The sequence below is a fragment of the Eptesicus fuscus genome, chromosome 1, assembly GCF_027574615.1.
Source record: "Eptesicus fuscus isolate TK198812 chromosome 1, DD_ASM_mEF_20220401, whole genome shotgun sequence".
In the NCBI taxonomy this organism is placed as follows: Eukaryota; Metazoa; Chordata; class Mammalia; order Chiroptera; family Vespertilionidae; genus Eptesicus; species Eptesicus fuscus.
Window position 1 is genome coordinate 91,746,029 of NC_072473.1, and position 6,000 is coordinate 91,752,028.

The 6,000-nt window shown below is 39.6% G+C and overlaps 1 protein-coding gene across 1 annotated transcript in view; it reads left to right on the top strand.

The window, feature by feature from the left end:
* GABRA3 (gamma-aminobutyric acid type A receptor subunit alpha3) overlaps window positions 1-6,000 on the top strand; it is a 136,246-nt gene that overhangs the window by 85,929 nt on the left and 44,317 nt on the right. The window lies entirely within an intron of this gene.

Genomic DNA, 6,000 nt, shown 5'->3' on the forward strand with positions numbered 1-6,000 from the left:
AGTCAATAAAAAGGAAAAAAAGAGTGGACAGGGATATCACCTGATATTAGAAATATCACAGGAGCACAGATTATCACATGACTATGATAGTGTATTGGACTAAGAAATAATAGAGATCAAGGAAAATATGGACCCCTACCATTGGAGATCTTGATTCTGATTGATCAACCAGCTTTTGAGAACCAGAATGGTATATACAATAAGAGAGTCAGGTTTCAGTTAAGATCAAAAGAGGAATGTGCATTCAGAGAAGAGGGTTAGAAGATAGGTGAATTTGTCATAGAGCAGCAGAGTTGGGGAGTTAGAAGATTTTGGAGAAAAGTGTGGTAGAAAAGGAATGGGGCACTGAGTCATATTTAGTAATGCACTTTGTAAAATAGATTAAACCTGGATGACAATGAATTAACAAAAATGTTTTCCCCTGTGGTGGTATCTGAGCTCAACAGGTTTATGAATTATGATTAATTCTAATTATCTACTGGGGAGAGTGTGTGCTCATTTTGAATACTGTAGTCTGAAACATTTTAATTTTTGTATCCCTAGGACCTAACTCTGCAAGACACAGAATAGACAGTTAATGCTGGGGAAAAGAAGAGAATAAGAACTATATTATTGACTAGAGGCCTGGTGCATGAAATTCACCCTTGGGAGCGGGCCTAAGCTGGCAGTCAGTCATCCCACTTGCAGTCTGGGACCCCTCGCTCCTTACTGCCTGCCTGCTCACTGCTCCTTACCATTCAATTTGCTGCTCCTTAGAGCTGCAATGGAGGTGGGAAAGGTTCCTGCCACCACTGCTGCACTCGCCAGCCATGAGCCTAGCTTCTGGCTGAGTGGCGCTCCTCCTATGGGAGCACACTGACCACCAGGGGGCAGCTCCTACATTGAAGGTCTGCCCCCTGGTGGTCAGTGTGCATCATAGCGACTGGTCATTACACCTTTCGGTCAATTTGCATATTAGTCTTTTATTATATAGGAAAATAAAAACCTATTGTCACTATTAAAAAGTACATTATTGCCCTGACTGGTTTGGCTCAGTGGATAGAGTGTCCGCCTGTGGACTGAAGGGTCCCAGGTTCAATTCCAGTCAAGGTCAAGTACCATGGTTGTGGGCACATCCCCGGTAGGGGGTGTGCAGGAGGCAGCTGATCAATGTTTCTCTCTCATTGATGTTTCTAACTCTCTATCCCCATCCCTTCCTCTCTGTAAAAAAAATCAATAAAATATGTATTTTTTAAAAGTACATTATACGCTATGATGGGAGCAAATGTGCTGCAGTCCATGGGCTGTAGGCTGAGCAGAGCAGTTCCATTCATTACACATGAACTAGGCACAGTGGTCGCCAACCTTTTGGACCTCATGGACCACCAGTGGTCTGTGGACCACTGGTTGGCAATTGCTGCTCCTAAAAAACAGCATTCACTAACCTTTTGGACCTCATGGACCACCAGTTGGCAATGGTTGAACTAGGGAACTACTCCATTGTGTTCAGGGTTGAGAAAATAGAGACATTATCCATGGTCCCTACTCTCATGCAACTCCTGGTTTGCTGTAACAGACTTGTTATTGAAGAAGTATGTTAGACTTTTAGAAGTGCTCAAAGGAAGTGAGGCAGGGCAGTCACAAAAACCTTTCTAGAAGAGTCTTGAAAGAGAAGCACTGGGTGACAGGCCTGTATCTCTTCTAAAATGCCATACCTTTTTGTCCATTCATTAAGTATACCAAATGCTTTATTGAGGATGCTAACAGCTTTGAGTAGCTAAGAACACTTTACAAGACGATAGTTCTAATTAAGACCTAGAGGATAGAGCTCTAAAAGTCTCTACTGAGATATGGCACAGAAACACTTATGTTTCAGTGTTTTTCTCTCTATCCATGCATTGGTATAGTCCGTGAATGTTTCAAGGGTGGACAACTGCATAAGGTGATAATCATAAATGAGGTAACTTGTTTCTCCCATGAATTACTCATTGTTTGCTATGGTGAGTTACTAAACCTTGGGTCCATTATTAGAGCTTATAAGGCTATAAATTCAGATAGATTATTAATATGTACTAGCTATGTGGCTGATTCCTGAAAGGACGACTCTGCCTAATTTGTTCAAAGGTGCTCCTTTGGAGTATCTCTGTTTAAACTGTACTATATCTTGCAGTCTGGATTTTCATTTGTGTAGCAAATATTAGCAAGGTACTCAAGGAGGCAAGATATGAGAGGAGGCCCCAGAGGCTGCAGTACACATGGCTAACTTTCTGGTGGAGTTAATAGAACTTATCTGCTTGCTCACCCCATTAGGACTTCCTTCCATGCTCTATTTTGTCTAGTTCATGAGGTTCACATTTCCATGCTCTTGAACATGTCAACACAAAGGTTTTGACTATTCCCCCTTCCCTAAGTTTGGATGACTTTGGATACAGCCACTGCCTCATCACCATTCTGGGGGATGGAGAATATAGGGAATATTCATAGGAGAGAATGATGGCACAGGGGAATTAAGATAATTACCTAAGATAAAAAGCAAGTAAGTGACAGAACTCAGGACTTCTGACTTCTAATGTAGGTATTCAAGACCAGAATACTATTGCTATCAATTATAAAATTATTATAATATTGTTTTAATTGTGTTTATAATCATACTACTATAAATAATCAGTAATTATGACACTATTATTAATAAAAATAGTAAAATTAAGGGTGATGTTAATTATAGAAGCTACTATTTATTGAGAGATTACCATGTGCCAGATATTGTGCTATGAGCTCTGTAAACATCACTGGATCCCCCAACTAATCTGAGTTTGGTATCATTGCACACAATTTACATATGATAAAACTGAGTCTGAGAGGGGTAAAACATCTTGTTCAATGCCATATTAAGTGGGATTGCCAGATTTTCAGTCTATTTCAGTCTGAGTCTAAAATTCATATTTTTAACCACAACATTATAGAGCTCAAATTAAACAGATTAGAAAAAATAAATAGGGAGTGACGTCAGAGGAATGATGGCATGAGAGAACCTCTTAGCTTTTCCCTAAAATTTCAACAAGTTAACCGACTATAATTCAACAAAGAAATCCCTGCTTAACACAGACACATGCCTGAGAGTCCCACACATTGAAACATGTGGGCAACCAGGAATAAACAGGGAGCCAAGAAGGCAGGGAAGCACAGATGGCCCATAGATGCAGCCTTGTAGGCTGGGAGCTCCTGGCTCAGCCTGGAAAGAGGAGAAAGCTGGTAGTAGCAAGTACTTCCTTTAGCCAGGAGGAACAGAGAGCTGTGGTAGGAGGAGGGGGTGTGAAGGCAGAGGGGGGAAACCAAGCAGGGCAAGCAGCAAGGGAGCAAACAATGTCTGAGTTAGCAGAAGCTTAACAGAGCACAGGGTTCTGCCATTTGGCTCTCATTGATGTGCCACTGGTGGTGGTGTTTCAGACAAAGAAACAGTACCACAGAGACCTGCTGTGGCTTGGACTCCCAAAACTCACCTCCTGTTGCCCTAGGAGTCAGGTCCAGGGACATACAATCTATAAACCAATAGCTATTTCAGTAAGATTGCTATTTCCTTCTGTGACTGACCCCCAGGAAGCGAGCCTTGGGAGGACCCCATGGAGGTCAGGGGTTGCCATTACAGTGAGGGCAAAACAAACCCCACCCCCAAGTAGTGGGGATGTACTGTCTTACCGAAACCATGGAGGTCATGACTGGGAGATCAGAGAGGTAAATTATCTTGTGATTCAATGCCATCTACTGGAAAAATAATATATAGACAGAGATAAATGCATAGGCAAAGAAGAACAGCAAATACTATGAATAAACACAGTAATGAGGATGATGAGGAAGAAAATGAAAAATTTCCAGAAGGCATGCTGGAACACATGGAAATATGTAATAAAAATGACAGAGATTTCAAGATTACAGTTCTGAAAATACTCAACAAGATGTGATAAAATGCAGACAGACAATTTAGTGCACTCAGAAAGCAAATCAATGAACAAAATGAGTACTTTACCAAACAGATTGAAATTTTAAAAAGAACCAATCAGAAATCCTGGAAATGAAGCATGCAACTAAGGAGATTAAGAGTAAACTACTGAGCATTGAAAACAGCTTACCACATGGTGGAAAGAATTATGATATTGAAGATAAGAATCCAGAAATGATGCAGAGGGAAGAAGAGAGAGACCTGAGCATAAAGAAAAATGAAAGACTTCTATTAGAACTATCTGAATCCATTAGAAAAAAAGCAGTATTATAATTATATGCATTGCAGAGGAAGAAGAAATGAAGCAGGGGACAGTCTATTCAAACAAATAGTGGATGAGAACTTCCCAAATCTATGAAAAGAACTAGATCCTCGAATCCAAGAAGCAAACAGAAAACCTAGTTACCTTAATCCAAAGAGACCCTCTCCAAGGCAGTTGGTATTAAAACTGTAAAAAATTAATGAGAAAGAAATAATTCTCAAAGCATCTACGGAAAAGAAGGCAGTGACCTACAAAGGAAAATCCATCAGAATTTCATCCAATTTCTCAGCAAAAACTCTACAAGCCAGAAGAGGATGGAACCAAATATTCAAATATCTGAAAGAGAGAAATTACCAGCATGAATAATATATCCAGTAAATTATCCTTTAAATGCTGGGATTCTTGTTCCAGCATTAAGAAGGGTTCAGCAATCTGGAGAAAGGCTGTGTGTGACTTAAGTAAGAATCCAGAGATGAAAGATAATTTTGAAAGGCATATTGGGGGAGGCAGAAGAGCCTGGCTGAAGAAACCAAGTTCTCCTTGTCTCAGGACCCCTTGCTTTTTATTAATCCAAATTGCCCTAAGGTAAGGTGGAGATATACACTTCAAAGGATAGGGTTTTGTACAGAAGCATTGTCAGATTGGGGATAGCCTACAGCTGTTCAGGTGTTTGGCCAGTAGGAGGCAATAACATGTAGATTAAGATGCCCTGAACTCTGGCAGCAAACAATCAATTTAATGCATCCTTTTCAGGTTTGGGGAAATGCCTTTAGCCATTCCCAACAGGCAATAACATATGTGACTCAGCCCTTGTTGAGTCAGCCAAGTTCCATCAACCTTTTGATGAAACTCTTGCAATTATGACATGCTGGAACTGGCTTCCAGCATTTAAATCTGAAGGAGAAATAAAAACATTCCTAGACATACAGAATCTGAGGATTTTATCACCAGAAAACCTTCATTGCAGGAAATATTCAAGGGATTTATTCTACCTGAAACAAAGAACATAAGGTTACAACACTGAGTAAGATCATCAAAATATTTACAGCAAAAACATGGATAATTAGTGATGACAAAAAAACATAAAAGGGGAGGGAGTAAAGGTCTGATAGGGCAAAGGAGGATGAAGATCAGATGTATTCAAAAGAAAAAAAAATTGGTATATATGCAACTTTATTTTTTATAAACCTAATGGTAGCCACACACAAAAATCCCCAAACCAGGTCACATAGATTTGGGGAAAAAAAAAAAAAAAAAAGAGGAAACGGTATAGAATACCACCGGACAAAAACAACAGACAGAAACAGAAAGGAAAAGAACCAATGGAGGCACAGCACTACCAAAAAATGCAAAATATAAAATAGCTATAGGAAATCCTCATACTTAAGGTAAGTGTTCTGAATTCACCAATAAAGAGGCATAGAGTAGTAGAGTGGATAAAAAATCAAAACACAGCCATATGCTGCCTTCAAGAGACACATCTAAGTTGCAAAGACAAAGGTAGAGTCAAAGTAAAAGGGTGGAAAATGATTCGCCAAGCAAATAACATCCACATAAAAACAGGTAAAGCCATACTTACCTCTGACAAAATAGATTTAAAGGTAACAAAGATAAGGAGAGACAAAGATGGACACTTTATAATGATAAAGGGGCATTACATCAAGAAAACATAACACTTCTTAATATATATGCACCCAACCAGGGAGCACTGAAATATATAAAACAACTACTCACAGAACTAAAGGGAGAAACAGATCAAAAC